This window comes from Dipodomys spectabilis, unplaced genomic scaffold (genome assembly GCF_019054845.1).
Source record: "Dipodomys spectabilis isolate Male_0828 unplaced genomic scaffold, ASM1905484v1 ptg000273l, whole genome shotgun sequence".
Lineage (NCBI taxonomy): Eukaryota > Metazoa > Chordata > Mammalia > Rodentia > Heteromyidae > Dipodomys > Dipodomys spectabilis.
The window spans coordinates 13,173,464-13,189,774 of NW_024870950.1; the positions used below are offsets into that span (position 1 = coordinate 13,173,464).

General features: G+C 37.5%; 1 non-coding gene across 1 annotated transcript; it reads right to left on the reverse strand.

Moving 5' to 3' along the window:
• Positions 1–9,271: 9,271 nt before the first annotated feature.
• On the reverse strand, positions 9,272–9,375 carry LOC122126290. The gene has a single exon (XR_006150881.1). It is a non-coding gene; the product is annotated as a U6 spliceosomal RNA (small nuclear RNA).
• Positions 9,376–16,311: the final 6,936 nt, after the last annotated feature.

Genomic DNA, 16,311 nt, shown 5'->3' on the forward strand with positions numbered 1-16,311 from the left:
AAACCCAGAAATGAACCTACAGACCTATAGCCATCTAATCTTCGATAAGGGAGCTAAAACAATAGAATGGAAGACAGACAGCCTCTTCAGTAAATGGTGCTGGCAAAACTGGTTAACTACATGTAGAAAACTAAAGCTAGATCCTTATATATCACCCTGCACCAGAATCAACTCCAAATGGATCAAAGACCTTGAACTCAAAGCAGACACTCTGAAAACATTACAGGATGGAATAGGAGAAACCCTGGGTCTCCTTGGCTCAGGCCGAAATTTTCTGAATAGAGACCCGGAAACACAACAAATCAAAGAAATGTTGGACAAATGGGATTGTATAAGGTTGCAGAGCTTCTGCAGGGCAAATGACATAGCTAGCAAGATCAATAGAAAGCCCACGGACGGGGAGAAGATCTTTACTAGCCATACAACGGACAAGGGTCTCATATCTAAAATATACTTGGAACTCAAAAAATTAAACCACCCAACAACAAATCCTCAAAGAAACAACTGCCCAATAAGTAAGTGGGCGAAAGACTTAAAGAGAAGCTTCTCTGAAGAAGAAAGAAGGATGGCTAATAGACACATGAAGAAATGTTCAACATCCCTAGCCATAAAAGAAATGCAAATCAAAACAACATTGAGATATCACCTCACTCCAGTTAGAACAGCAAAAATCAAGAACTCTAACAACAACAGATGCTGGAGGGTATGTGGACAGAAAGGAACCTTACTTCATTGTTGGTGGGAATGTAAACTTGTTCAACCAGTTTGGAAAGCAGTATGGAGGTTCCTCAAAAGACTTCACATAGAACTCCCCTATGACCCAGCAATCCCACTTTTGGGCATTTACCCTAATGTTTACAAACAAGACCACACTAAAGCTACCAGCACAACTATGTTTATTGCAGCATTATTTACCATAGCTAAGATATGGAACCAACCCAGATGCCCCTCAGTAGATGAATGGATCAAGAAAATGTGGTATATATACACAATGGAATTCTATGCCTCCATCAGAAAGAATGACATTGCCCCATTTGTTAGGAAATGGAAAGGCTTGGAAAAAATTATATTAAGTGAAGTAAGCCAGGCCCAAAGAAACATAGGTCCCATGGTTTCCCTTATTTGCAATATCTAGTATAGGTATGAGCCAAGCGGAAAAAGTCAGAGAATGTGATGTTAGGAAAACGAACCCTCAAATATGTATTTCAATGTTTTTGTTTCTTTCATGCATGTGTTTCTAACGCATTTATAAGATTATTTCTTGGTTGCTTTGTATGTCCCTCCCCCACAGTGTAACCCCTGCTTTCACTATATTTGATGTCAGTATAACATGTGGAGGAGATGGGGACAAACAAGTCGTTTAAGGATTCAGGTGGACCTGTTGCAACAATGAGAAGTACAAAATGTCATGTCAAAACCAGCTTTACAACGTCGGAGGGGGGGGAGGGGGGTATGATTGGGTGGGGGGGGAGGGGGGAGGCTGGGAAGGGAGGTGAAGGGTAAACAAAGGAGGAGGCTGCAATGCTTGGTAAGAAATGTATGCATTATCCTGCCCATGTAATTGTAACCCCTCTGTACAGTATGTTCTCAAGTAAAATAAAATAAAATTAAAAAAAAAATGACCAGGAGTAGAAAGCTTATTTTCTAAAGAAAAGAAGACATAGAGAAACTTGGATTTTTACGTTTGCTACAATTGTACCAAAATGATGAGATATGTAAATTAATACAGGCAGTTTAGACTTTAGAAAAAATATATTAAGCAGAGCAGAAGAGCAATGAGAAGAAAGCAGTTCTATCTGAAGTGTTCATTTTTATTGGAATAAATAGCAGCAATACAAAAGGGGTTGGGGCAGTAGGGTTGGGGCAGTCAGGGAATAAGAAACCTTCTCCATTCTCGCAACCAAGCCTCTCTACACACAACCCAGTTCAGCAATAATTCAGCTGGAGCGCCACCCTCAAACCACACAGCTTTGAATTTATCACTTCAGCAAAATCGTTGTTCCTTCAAAAAAGAAAAAGGTATACAAGGTATTTTAGCTGCAGGGTGCATAACCAGAGAAAGAGTCTCCTGTAGCGAACCTCTGCCTTTCTACTAAATTAACCACACAAGAACCGACCATGCTACTCTATGACATTTAGTTTTTCTAATCTGTTTAATGCCACGGTTTGCACATGAAGTATTCTGATGTGCTTTTATGTTTCAGCTACTAAAAAAGCACATTAGAAGTGCAGTAGGGATTCTTTTACAGACAATATAACTTGTTACAAATTGCGTTTTCAGAAAAATTATACCGAAGGAAAAAAAAATCCAATCTTGTCTTATGATTCCTTTCCCTCAAAATTACATTTTCTTTTTTTACCTCCTGCTTGTCTCCTGTCTCTTGTGTCTAAGTATCTTCACTTTGAGATCTTCCTGATTCACTCTCCTCTCCTCTGTACCCGGTGGTAAATGAATTCAAATCTATTTTTAAGGTAAAAATCGACAGCACTTGGAGATACAGTCAGCATTTATGCAATACGAAGATTCTCAGAGATACTGTGAGGGAACTTTTGAACATACTTTTTTTTGATCCAATATAGATTTCAATTCTTATCATCTCTTTTTGTTTTGAGCAAAAATAGCCTCTGCCCTTTCAGCTCTCTGTACTCAGCATGTGTTTATAAAATGCCAAATTAGCAATGAAATAGTTCACAACCAAGCTGCCATATTTTTGACATGTGTATTTATGAAATGAACATAAAATTAAATTAAGCCTTCCTAAAAGGCTTTGTCACCTAAGCTGCATGCACTAATGTGTGTTTGTGTATATGTGTGTGTGTGTGTGTGTGTGTGTGTGTGTGTGTCTGTGTTGTGTGTGTTTCCCATAGATACATAATCAAATCGTCTCCATGGGGGCATACCCACAAAGAAATGCAGGGTAACCATGCTTTTGTCCTCTGGTTTTATATTTTCTGAAAAATCATACCCAGATTTAGAATTTTATATTTAAAAAGTACATCCATTTCTGAAATTTAATTATAGATACCCCTTGAAATGACTAAATTTAAAATTTTTAATTCTGTCTAGAATCTCATCCTATACTCCTCTTTCTAACAATTCTGTGTTTACATTTTATTCCCATCATCTTCTATTTGTAAGAGTACATTAAGTTGCAGCTGTCAATTAAAAAAAAAAAACATTGACAGGTATGCAAGTAAACAATCCTACCTAAACATCTATGTAAATAATGATGTGCTGGCTTAAATTCTAAGGATATTTGCACATGATACAGATATGTCACTGTACTGAAGTGGAGAAAATCATCAATTAGCAATCATGATCTTGCTTTCAGCATGATGACAAAAGGATATAATTGAATTCCAAATGCCCAGTGCTAATCAGCTTTAGACCCTCCCCAGCTGCAACCTGAGGTTGTTAAGCTCCACCCACATACATCGGTTGAGCCCAGACTCTCATCAGCTGCGTTATGAAAGTAGATGGATGTAACTCTTACCATGCTGAAGTAAATAGGTGGATGCATTGGGCTATGCCCAATGACTTTGTGACGTCACAATAAGTCTGTCTCTTTACTCCTGCAAGAAGGGACATATTTTGGTGGGTCAGGAACTCAGTCTTCATTTGTAATTAACAGAAGTTAAGGCCATCCTCCAATTTCTGTTGATGTTTCAGTTACTTGTGTTTCTTTAAAATCCATGTCTATAAAGTAATGGGCATTTTCTTATGCAATATAGTCATTTCTGCAAGATAAGTTATCTGTGAGATATCTGTAAGTTATCTGGAAGATAAGTTAAGAAGAACAAAGAACATCAGGTTACTTGGTCACAGATACACTCTTTAGAAATGAAGATCTCAAGATTAAGGAAAATGTGTCCATTTTCATTTTTGAATTGGATGAAGGCTGGACAGACAATAGACATATCCTTGGACAAAAGGCTCTGTGTTAATGATAATAAGACTGGGGAAGGGACCCTGCATCTTCAGTCTCCTTGAGAATTTGTTTGGCCTCTGTGTAGCATTTCTTCTTCTTGGATATGGTCCAGGAGCCCTCTAAAACGGGAAAAAGGAGACAGTGATTTTTTTTTTCACGCTCAATTGGTTTGCTTTGGGGGAGATAAGTTCTAGTTTCTATGATCAGCCTTGGAGAAAAAACCAAACTGGTTTAAAGGATTTGCTTCATGACAAAAGGGACAGCAGAAATGAAGGTAGAAATCAGTCAGAGACACTTCACTGCTGATGCCCCTTTGTTCCTCAAAGCACTCTGCATGCCCAGGTGACACACTTCAGTACATCAAGTCCTGTGACCCAATAGCATACATTTCTGGACTGTAAATAACAATACACAAATGAAATTCAATGGTTTAGAACAGATGCAAAACTTTACAAAATTCGCATGCTATCCACCAAGCTATATCATAGAGCAGTCCGCAAATTACAGTCATGAATTCAAGAACATGTCTTAAGAAGTTATATGTATGACACGTTTAAAAAATCTCTGAAAATATAAGAAGCAAATGTTTCTCATCTGCAGAAGCCATGTCAACTATTGTGTTAGTCATAGCACTTGGAGACATCAATAAATGTGAAATAATGGGTAAATAGAAAATGATGTTTCGATTTAGTGAGTCCTCAGCTTTTCTAGATCAAATTTTCTAAAAGAATTGACTTGGAATCCGTCTCCCTATTACTAAATGACTGGCCTATAAATAGAGATCTCATTGAAATAGCTTATAGAATTATATGTGAGGAATAATAGCTAGCTAAGCTCAACTGTAGATTAAAATTTGATGGCATGGTTATCAATTGAGGAGCTAACATCAAAATACAGAAATATTAGAGCCAACAGTTCCGAGGTTCCCTGATTCTAGAGGTGTCTGTCTTCCTCAAAATTTGATCTGAAAGATGACATTTGAGCCAGGACATGGTGGCACATGCCTCTAATTCCAGCTATTTGGGTGACTGTGACAGCAAACACAAGCAAACACAAGCAAAATTAGTCCAAGATTCTATCTGCAAAACAAACGAAAAGCAAAAGGACTGGGGCAGGGAAGGTTACAGGTTATAGCTCAAGTATTAGAGAGCTTCCCTACACTAGTAATAGCTTGATCTGATAGAAATTTCACCAATAACTTAGTGATAACTCCTTGAGTAGTAGTTAGTTCAAACAAAAAAACAAAGGTTTAGAATCTTGTAATATAAACCTACTTTTGTATAAAGCCTTATGTGCATTTTTAGGATAAGGTAATATGCATAAAATATACTTTATTGAGAAAAAGCTTTATCTTCTAGATGTTAACTGTGATGTGTGCCTTTACAGCCATCTTCCATAAAAAGAGTTGTAGAGGCCAAAGTTAATTTCAGATATGCTTTTCTATTAGCTAGGTGACAAGAATTTTTCAACTTTATTACCAATGACTGTCACCTCATTGTAAAACATTTTCATTAAAGTTAAGACTCAATAAATAACAGGAATATATTTTAATTCAATATAACCGTGGAAGTCCAGAGGATATTAATGACAGAAGAATTGTATTTCCTGTGATTACTCACTCCAACCAAATACTAAGGCTTTAGAATATTGGTGTTTCTTCTACTTCATTGCAAGCAGAAATCTTGTAATGGGAATTTTCTTTATGATATTTCTTTAAAGTGAAAGAAATATAGCTTGGTGATCAAGAATTTGTGTTCTCATGTGTTAGTGTCAGGAGAAGGGTTTCCTGTTTAGATAAATTATTTCCCCAATTCACAAGCATGTTGAAGGAAAATGCCTCATTTGAAATTTGTCCATTGGGGACAAATACAGTTCATATTTGAGGAAAGACAATGTAGTAAAACTTTAGGAAAGCTGTTAAAAGTATTACACTTCCTGTTAGCATAAATATATTACATATCCGCAGTCTATCTATTAGAGATAGACTTTCCTAACATGAATTTCAGAGAGGAAGAATAATTCCAAAAACAACAACAAAAAAAAAATCCCACACAACTAAAAGTATAGTGATTCAGAATAATCAGAATTAGTGAAAAACACAATGCCCTCTGGGGTAGAATATTTTCCTAAAGTACATAACCTATGTCTTCTGAGAAAACCAATCCTTCAAAATATTGTAGCTTTAGGGAAGATCATTGTGTTCCCATGGTCCCTGCCCATAAGTTTGACCCTAGGGAGTCCCAACAAATAAGTTCCAGTCACTGCCTGGGCAGGCAGGAAACACAATTTAATCAGTATAGCCACACCGGGAAAATGACAAGGACCTGCGCGCTTAACTTGGATGGTACAAGCCTGACTTTCAACTTATACTGGAAAAGGGCAGAACTGGAGAGGATGCATCATCAATCAATCTTGGTCAAACTTTTGTGTAGTTGCTGATACCAAATTTAATCTGATATAGTAATAAAAATATCATTGCTGCCTAGGGATAGATTCAACTCTTGTCACAAAATGTTCATTTATCAGTCCCGTTGTTCTGAAATCCAAGGTGACTGAAGAAAAGAATGACTCAGAGCAAAGGAGACAGTTGTAAAGTGGATTGGACATTTTCAGGTCCTAGTCAATGCCCTTAGCAAAAATATCCCAAGTTCTACGTACAATTATACCTACATCCTAATCATGTGTGAATACTGAGCACACAGGTTTCACATTAGTACAAACATAAAATAAAGGTGAGACCTTATCTTGGGGTTCATTTTGCCTAGCATTTCCTAACAAATGGGGCAATGTCATTCTTTCTGATGGAGGCATAGAATTCCATTGTATATAGATATCACATTTTCTTGATCCATTCATCTACTGAGGGGCATCTGGGTTGGTTCCATATCTTAGCTATGGTAAATAATGCTGCAATAAACATAGTTGTGCTGGTAGCTTTAGTGTGGTCTTGTTTGTGACCATTTCGGTAAATGCCCAAAAGTGGGATTGATGGGTCCTAGGGGAGCTCTATGTGGAGTCTTTTGAGGAACCTCCATACTGCTTTCCAAAGTGGTTGAACAAGTTTACACTCTCCCACCAACAACGCAGAAGAGTTCCCTTCTGTCCACATCCCCTCCAGCATCTGTTGTTATTATAGTTCTTGATTATAGCCGTTCTAACTGGGGTGAGGTGGTATCTCAATGTTGTTTTAATTTGCATTTCTTTTTTGGCTAGGGAGGTTGAGCATTTCTTCATGTGTTTATTGACCATCCTTTAAATAGGGATACAGGTGGACCCATTGCAACAAAGAGATATATAAGACGTTATGTGGAAAAAGAACTGTACAACTTTGAGGGAGGCAGAATGGGAGGGCAGGGATGGTTAGGGAGAAACAAAGTAGGAGGCAACAATGCTTGATAAGAAATGTACTCATTATTTTGATCATGTAATTGTAACCCCTCTGTACAGTATTTTCACAATAAGAAAATTATTAAGATTGAGTGCCAATCTTGTTTCTCTACATAGACAATCTATATAACTCGGAGAAAGCAGTAATCCTTTGTCTATTTCAGTTCATTCTTCTGTAAAATGGGTCAACTACATGCACTTTACTCTGGAGGATTTTATGAAGAAAACAATCAAACATGTAAGTAGTAAAATAAAACCTAATGATTGCTGAACTTTAAATTAATGTTATTGTGAGAGTTCAAAGAATGGACTTGAAGACACAATGAACACTGAAACCAAAGTGATATTTTTATTGGTTATTGACTGGGCCTGGGAATCAGAGACCCTCAGTGGGGTAACAGCAGGTACTTAAATCCCAAAGTCCCTCCTCTCTGTTGTACTGGGTAATTTTAACACATGCACTTTTGAGATGGATAGAATTTTTAAGCAGGCTTTTTTTCTGACGCTTCTTTGTTCTTTTTTGGCACAAAGACTTTTGCAATATGCTCTTTGCAGCACATAATTTTTTTTCATATTTTCACATTTTATCATGGTCCTATCTGCCCCTGCTAGTTATTGGCCTTCGAAGCAACTGTTTATCTAGGGAACTTCTGGCTATAGGAATTTAATGATTACTACTAATATGAAGATTACTTCTGTGAACTCAGAACCAGGTTAGATACCCAGTTTTACAAATGGACCATCAGTAATTCTTACGATAATCTCATGTAGTTTGTTGTCAACCAATTATACCCTATCATCTCTTTGGCTCACAGTTCCTACCTGTTGCTCTAAATAAATCTTTTATGCTCAGTGTCAGAAATACAGCTTTGCTAGCTTACTTCTTCCAGACTTGCCAAAGGCATTTTAATTTATAATTTTAAGTGGCATACTTGTCACATATTTTCTCATTTAAGAAGAGGTGATTTTTGCCTCTGGCATCCCACCAGGCATTTTTCTAGCCACTGCGCAGATTTCCTTTGAAATGGCGAGTGATAAAAACATTGGTAAGCGGAGAAGACAGCTAGTAGCTTTGTTTTGACACTCAGCTTTCTGCCTAGAATGTCCATGAAGACAATACGCCTTGCAAGTACACATTGCTTGAATGGAAAGTGATCATTTGTGTCTGCGCAAAGCTCAAAAAGTAAGGAAATATTCACCATTTGTTTTACTTCTTTTCCTACAACTATTTTATTTTCAGACGGGCTGTTGAAAACTTTAAAGTACATAGAGAACAGCTGGTATTGAGTGTTTCCATATATCACAGTGGCTGATAAATTATAGACTATGTTCCACAGATAATGTCATAGGGTGGATAGGAAATAATCAGATTTGCATTCTTTTAAATGAGCTCACTAACTAAAGATGTGGGACTGCTAAGATCTGGATGAATCCAAAGACAACTCTGTTAATCATGTCATTATTCTGACTCCCTAATTAGAATTTATAATTTAAGGAAGTGAGAGACATTTCATAATATACAGAATTTTCTACTTGGGGACATATCACCTCACTACCGCTCAATTTTCTCTCTCATAAAGCAAAGAAATAGTGGTACTTACCCCAAAGAATTTTGATGAAGATTGAAGCAATGCACAATGACAGAAAGATGAAGGGAATTCACCTACCATCATCCTAATTGAGGACACTAAGTAAGACACATTGAATTTCAAGATATTATCCAAGTCACACACACACACAAAAAAATGGAGCAGACTGATATACACACCCAAGCCATGTTCACTCTCATTCTTTTATCCTACTTCCTAGAGTTACTAGCTAGATTATGTTATTTTTAAAGAAGGAAGCAAGAAAGAAAGAGAGAAATAAATTGAAAGTAATGTCTGCAATCCTATAATTTTCAGATTGCACATGACTCAAGTTGTTAACAAATTCTCATTCATAGACCAGTAAGATTCACCTATAAAAACTTCATAGGGTTTGTGTGTCATCCTTGGGCAGGGGCCATGCTAATCTCCTCTGTATCATTCCAATTTTAGTATATGTGCTGCTGAAGCACTATGTGATTTTTTTTTTTTTTGCTTCTTTTGTACGTTCTTCCCCAATGCTACAGCCCGTTTTTTATTCTATTTGACTCCTGTGCCCTGCATCTTTTATATACATTTTTCTAATTTGGGGAGGGGAAGGGAAATTAAAATATGCTGAAACAAGGATATAGATTGACCCATTATAGCCATGAGATGTACAAGACATTATGTTAGAAAATGAACTTTACAACTTGGGCAGAGGGAGGCAGGAGATGGGGAGATGGGGAGGGAAGGGATGATAGAGGAAAAACAAAGGAGGGGGGTAACAATGCTTGATAGGAAATGTACTCATTACCTTAATCATGTAACTGTAACCTCTCTGTACAGTATCTTTACATTAATATATATATATTAAAATAACTCCATAGTCACAAGTTTATTCCATGTCAATGTGAAGTTTAGTTGCTTTCTTTATCCTCCTTGAAAACGGGTATCCAATGGGATTGGTATTAGTGAACTTTGAGTCGCTATAAGAAAAGTGTGTCAATCAACTTAGAAAGAGAAAAGGTCTATTTTCCAAATCACCTGGGGATGGCTAATACTATAGATGGGCGGGGGATGTTAGAGCAAAGCTGCTGACGTCATGGTCAAGATGCAAAATGGAGAAAGAAAGCAGGAGTCAAAGGGTCCAGTTCCCCTTCAGGTACACACCTTCAGTGACCCGAGGCCCTTCATTCTGCTTCATCTCTGACAGTTTCAAAGGCTTCTCAGCAGCACCACAGTGGACACAAAACCTTTGACACGTAGGCTTTTGGATCACATTCCAAATAGAACAGCAACAGGAAGATTTCCAGACATCATCAATATTTATTTCGATTTTTTTCTCCAATCCCATACACACTCCTGGAAAGTACTCCCATTTCTTGTTAACCCTTTTTCTCTCCCTTCCATCATGTTCTTCCCATTCGCCGTTCACTTTCCCTTGCCAACTCCCCTCCCCCCCCACACACACATGGTTGAGTAAATAGTAGTCATTTCTGACTAGAAGAATCCCACGAAACCTGCACTTACCCAAAGGGAACTATTCAAAGTATATTATGAAGTATAAGTCTCATAAAGCTTTTGTTTTTCTTTTTGAACCAGGACGTGATTTTTTTAAACATATCTTTGATTTCACTTTATTGCAGTTACTTCTCAGTGGAAGAATCCTGACCCTTGCATATATAGATGGCATCCAGAGTTAGAAAATAGCAATTTCAAAATGTCCTCTATCCTCTCCCACAATCTCCAAGCAACTTTACTTCAGACTGGATTGTTCTGTCTTCACGTTTTTCAGAGCAGAAGAACCAAGGGGAAGGACCCCTCGCTGCCTCATGATAGAGTACATGAATGAAACACTTGCCACAAAAGACTAACTGCTTCAGAAACGATCAGAATGAAAACTCAGAGATTCGGGGTGAATGTTTCATTGCTATGCTTAGGTGCAGCAAAAGCATGGCTAGCCAGGGAGAAATATGATTGGACATTTGAGCTCTGACCTACATACCGATTAGGAAATAGATTCAATGTTCCCAGGCTACATCCCTCCCTCTGGATGGGGCAGGGCCCTTTTAGGGTGCTATTCTTATATCCTACATTCAAATGAAACAGAGAATGTCTTTAGGACCAGCTTTTGAATAGGAAGGGTGAGAAACGCAAACTTAACATCTCTTTTAAGTTTTATGGCTGGCTATAGGAGGAAAAATACCCCAGTCTTCTCTAACACAACTTAGAATAGTTCTGGTTTCTGTAAATGGCCTAGGGAGACAAAAAAAAGAACAAGATTCTGGAAACAAGAGGGCTTCACGTTGAGGGCTGCATGTTTCTGAGCAGCAACACCAAACCTGTGACTACCCTCACAGCTACTGCAGAGGTCATCATTTAATCTTAACCCAGTAGGGTGCCTCAATTTAGATACTGCCCTCACTTTCTTTTGTGAATTTTGTGTAGTGCTGGGAATGGAAGTAAGATTTCATGCTTGCTAAGCTAATACTCTATTACTCAAGCCACACTAGATGAATCTCTCTTCCTAGCCCATAACAACCATAGTGTACAAAACCTTCATTAATCCCCAGGGTCAACACTTCTTGGGTCCAACTAATGCTGAGCCACATTTTAGCTAAGAAAGAGAGGGAGGGAGAGAGATAAGGAAATGAAGGAGGAGGAGGAGGTATCAAAGCAAGAAGGATGTTATATTATTCTGTGAGATTATAATCATTCCTATGCAGTGCAAATTAATAAGTGGCTATTAAGTCTCAACTCTACCACTCTTTGCTTTGTGACCTTGACAAAGTTTTATATTTCTGTGGCCATTGGTTTCCCCATATGTAGAAATAAAAAAAAAAGTAGTAGAGTACAAATGCACTGTTATACAAACCTCTTACCATAAAGGTAGTCTTAGGTCTGGTGGTCAATAAGTTGTAGTTATTTTCATCATGATGATTAATAATAAATAAGGATGAAAATACCATTTGTAGTGCTTGAAATTGTTTCCATGTGCGAGGCTTCACATTTCAGTACAGAAATAATCCTTAGCTCATATGAAAATTTAAAAAGAAAGAAAGAACAAGGCTAAATAGCACCCTAAATGAAATGGGTGCTTGCCCACATTCCCACTGAAAATATTTGATGATTGATCTGGCTCTTCCAGGTGTGTCCAGTTTACTTCTGGGACTAAAAGGCTGTGCAACTAAGTTGCTACTGACTATTCCACATGCTCATGGTATATTTCAACACACCAATGTCAAAGGAATAAGCCAGTGATAGATCCATAATGCTTGTGTCACTTTTGTGATTGTATCAGCACTGCATAAATCTCAAAGCTTTGAGGAGAAAGTAATGAGAATCCTTCTTTTGTATTCTTTTTCTTTTTCTGTCAGTTGTGGGGCTTGAACTTTGGGCCTGGGTGCTGTCCCTGAGCGCTTCTTCTCAAGGCAAGCACTCTACCACTTGAGCCACAGTGCCACTTCTGGTTTTCTGGTAGTTAATTGGAGGTAAGGTTCTCATTGACTTTCCTGCCTGGGGCAGGCTTTGTACCATGATCCTTAAATCTCAGCCTCCTAAGTAGTGAGGGTTACAGGCATGAGCCACGGGCAGCTGGCTGTTCTGTATTCTTTTTAAAGTTTCGGATTTGTTTTCAGAATATTAGGGAAATGGAAAAAAAAAGCTCTTTATATGAGTGTGTTTGTGTATAGGGGAGTATGCATGTTTTGTGTGTATGTGTATGTGAGATAGTCTCAGAGATTACATTAAGTCTTTGGTGCAAATGAGTTGATTTTAATATATTTTTGAGATTTAGGGTTTAACCTTCTGCCTCAAAGAATGCAATTTGCTTAGTGTCATCTATTGACATTATTGTTCTACCTGCAATGACAAAGGAACTTAACTGCTTAGAGCATAATTACAAAAGCAAGAAAGTTGGATCTTGCAGACTATCCAAGACATACTACTTAGCTAGGTTCTGTCTATCATCTACTACCCAGACGGCTGAGATCTGGAGGGAGGATGATGGTTCATTCTAATTTTTTGTTTGATACTTAGATCCCTAGAAATCTCTCATTCTCTGAAAGTTGAAGCACTGTGGACAGAAATGGGTTGTCTGGAAACAGGTAGGAGCCTAAGAAATTTCTAATAGTTTATGAGCTTAACAAGTAACTCCACTTAATTCAATGGTAAGGTAGTACAGGTGTGAACATTTCAAAGAATCTTTTTCTTCCCTTTGTAAATAGGCATCTGTGTATTTAGAGAACATATCGATTGCTATCAGCCTTTCTGCTTATCTGTCTGATATGAGGTGATTTGCTTCTTCAACACGCAACAAATATTAGAAATATGTGATCCATTGGCAACGTGTTGCTCAGTTTATTTACAATGATGACAACATTTTAACAGGTAATTAGATTTTGTAGAGAGTTCACAACTTTTGTGGCAAGCAATGGATTTCAGTTCACAAATTTGTGTACATCATTTTTTGTGAATTAAACCAAGTTCATTCCCTTTGTGTAATCATAGTATTCCTCCCTCCCCCCCCCCCCCACATATACACTACTAAAAAAAAGTTCAATTTTAGTGTGCTTTGAGTTTAGTTTAATTTTCTTTTTGGCAGGAAACTTTGATGTCTGAGTCTCAATTCTGGAGAGCTGTGCACAGCTTCATTTAGAGCAGGGGAGACAGATGGTTCTGATTCTCCAGTTTGTGAACATGGATCTCCATCTATAGATGCCAGCATCTTTAATTCCTCACCTTGCAATTCAGAGTACTTTCCTCAGTGTGTGAGTTTCCCACTTGGAGGCACTAGAATACTTCCTAGTTTCAGAGTCCTGTTCAGACACAAGCATTTTCCTGTAGTCCATCTTATTTCCATTGGCCTGGTCTGACCAAGCAAGCCTCCTCTTTCTTTGGTCTTCTCACCATCTTGAGATGACCGTGGAGGAAGGAAGGAGAAGGATTTTGGCTGTCTGCTTGCCTTATCCATGATTCTCCTGTGATGTTGCTCCATGCCACCTGAACAGAAAATGATGATGTCCAACATGTACATTTGGCAAAGAATAAAAGTCCCTGGACTTTTTTTTTTTACTCAGTTGCCTTGGCAAAGAGAGACCAGGTTCCCCATGGCAGCTTTAATGGAAAATATTGTTAATATGGCTGGCCAGGACCTGTTTCTTTGTTACCATACTTCTTAGTAAGTAGAGCTATTTTTATTTCTTATGGGCAAGCTCCTCTGCTTTTCTTCTATAATTATATGTACTGTCTTGGTTCCATTTTGTAAACAATTAGAGTAGGTCTTAGACCTCTACTAGACAAAACTGATCAACACTCTTTGATGGAGTGTAAAGAAATGTGCGTTTGAGCTCTGCTTAATCTAGGATTTGTATTTGTGTTCAGCCTTATTCTAGGGTTCTTATTCTTCCTGCCTTTATGTTCTTTCTTCAGCCTCCTCCATTTACATGTAAGCATATTACATTAAACTATTTAGACTCATGAGAGGGAAATTTCTGATTGGAGAAAAAATTTAAATTGGGGCCCAAATAGAGAAAATAGCTATTGAAATATCCATAAATAATGAACTCATTTAGTGTGCTGGTCCTGGGGCTGGAACTCAGAGCCTGGGCACTATCCTTCAGCTTGTGCTCAAGATTAGTACTCTACCACATTGAGTCTATTGCCATTTCCAGATTTTGATAATTAACTGGAGATAAGAGTCTCGCAAACTTTTCTGCCTGGACTGGCTTTGGACTTCAACACTCAGATCTAAGGCTCTCAAGCCACTGAGATTTTACTTTCACTCTGCTCTGGTTTATTACATGTCTTCCTTTTCGTAGGAAAAGTACTAAAGGTGATGGCAGAGTTCAGGGATTCTCATTCTTCCAGTGAACACTAAAGAACACAAGACAATGCAGATCTACTTTCAGTTATTTTCCCTGGCATTCTGTTCAGATACGAATCCACACATGCATTCTTTCACAACCCACCAACGTGCTATCATTCTCTTAGTATGGTTATGACAGAGGTAAAATTCAAAGTTGACTTCATTGAGATTGCATCTTACTGAGAGATGAATGTCTACATGAAAATGAGTGATTTGGAAGAAATCAATCCTATAATTAAAATAAAGTGTTTTGATCATTCAATTAATTTAAACAAGATTTTTTAAAGTTTTGGGTTTTTTTTTTTTTTTGCTCTTCACTTTTGTGATTGTTACTGACAATGGGCAATGAAATTTGAGTTAACCTTCAGTAAGCTAATGATGGGATAATGGTAACTGGAAAACATAAAGTTATTTAACTATAATATATTCTATTGGAAAGCATCAAGGGTATCTCGCTCTCTTTCCTTCACATAATGGAATGTCAGATTGCTTGGATTTAACCATCTGTTCCATTTTCCTCACGATGGTCTCCCTTTTGTCTCCCCTTTGAATAGGTATCTTGTATCAACTCCCAACAAATGTTCACACAGATTTTTAATAATTTTAGCAATTCATTTGGAAAACCTTTGTGTTGCTAGGCCAGACCTCAATACTCTGCAGTGGCAAGCCAAGAATCACAGAAATGAAAGGCTGAAAATAAGTATAGGATAGACATATTTGAGTAAAATGTACCCAAAGTCCAGGCAACAGGACTATAATGGCGGAGTTAGAGGTTTCTGGAAAAATGATTGGAGGTTTTTTATCACATCAGCTGTGTGCTTTTGGATCCTTTATCAAGGAATATGTTTAGATATCCCAAATGGTGATGACATTTTAAGTTGTAGATGCATATTCGATCTATGTAAAATTGGTCTACAAGTTTTTCACATTAACTAGTTGGGATAATTCCAAGCTAGGTGTGGTAGGTGATTCATATCTGTACTCTCAACAAGGAAGGTTATACTGTGAGAAAAGCCTGGGTAAAGTTAGTGTAAGAATGCATCTGAAAAAAAAAAAGATTTGAAAGTAAAAGCACTCAGTGTGTGGCTCAAGTGTGAGTCTGAAGTACTGCCAAAAATCAATCAGTTAACCAATCAATCAATCTAGAATAATCCTGAAATCAATTTAATTATATGTTTCGACAGACCTGGCTTTCTAGGATTTTTCAAACCCATGAAAACATGATGATCTTCCTAAATCCCTATATTTTCATTGCTCCTACATTATTGAGCTTATTACTATATACATATAATGCATGAAGCCTAGGTTGATCTTCATGGTAAGATTTGCTAACTTAATTTGCAACCTAAGAAATATTGATCTAAATAAGACATCTATTCACCTTGCTCTCTCTCAGATAACTATAAGTATAGAAGCATGCTTTAGAAATATAATAGGCTAGATAGTCAATGTTACTTGGAACAGCTTTTCACTCTACTGTCCTTAAGATGTAATATTTGTCCTTATGAAAATAGAGTTGTTACCAAAAAATCATCAAATTCATGTTTAAAGCACAAAAAAG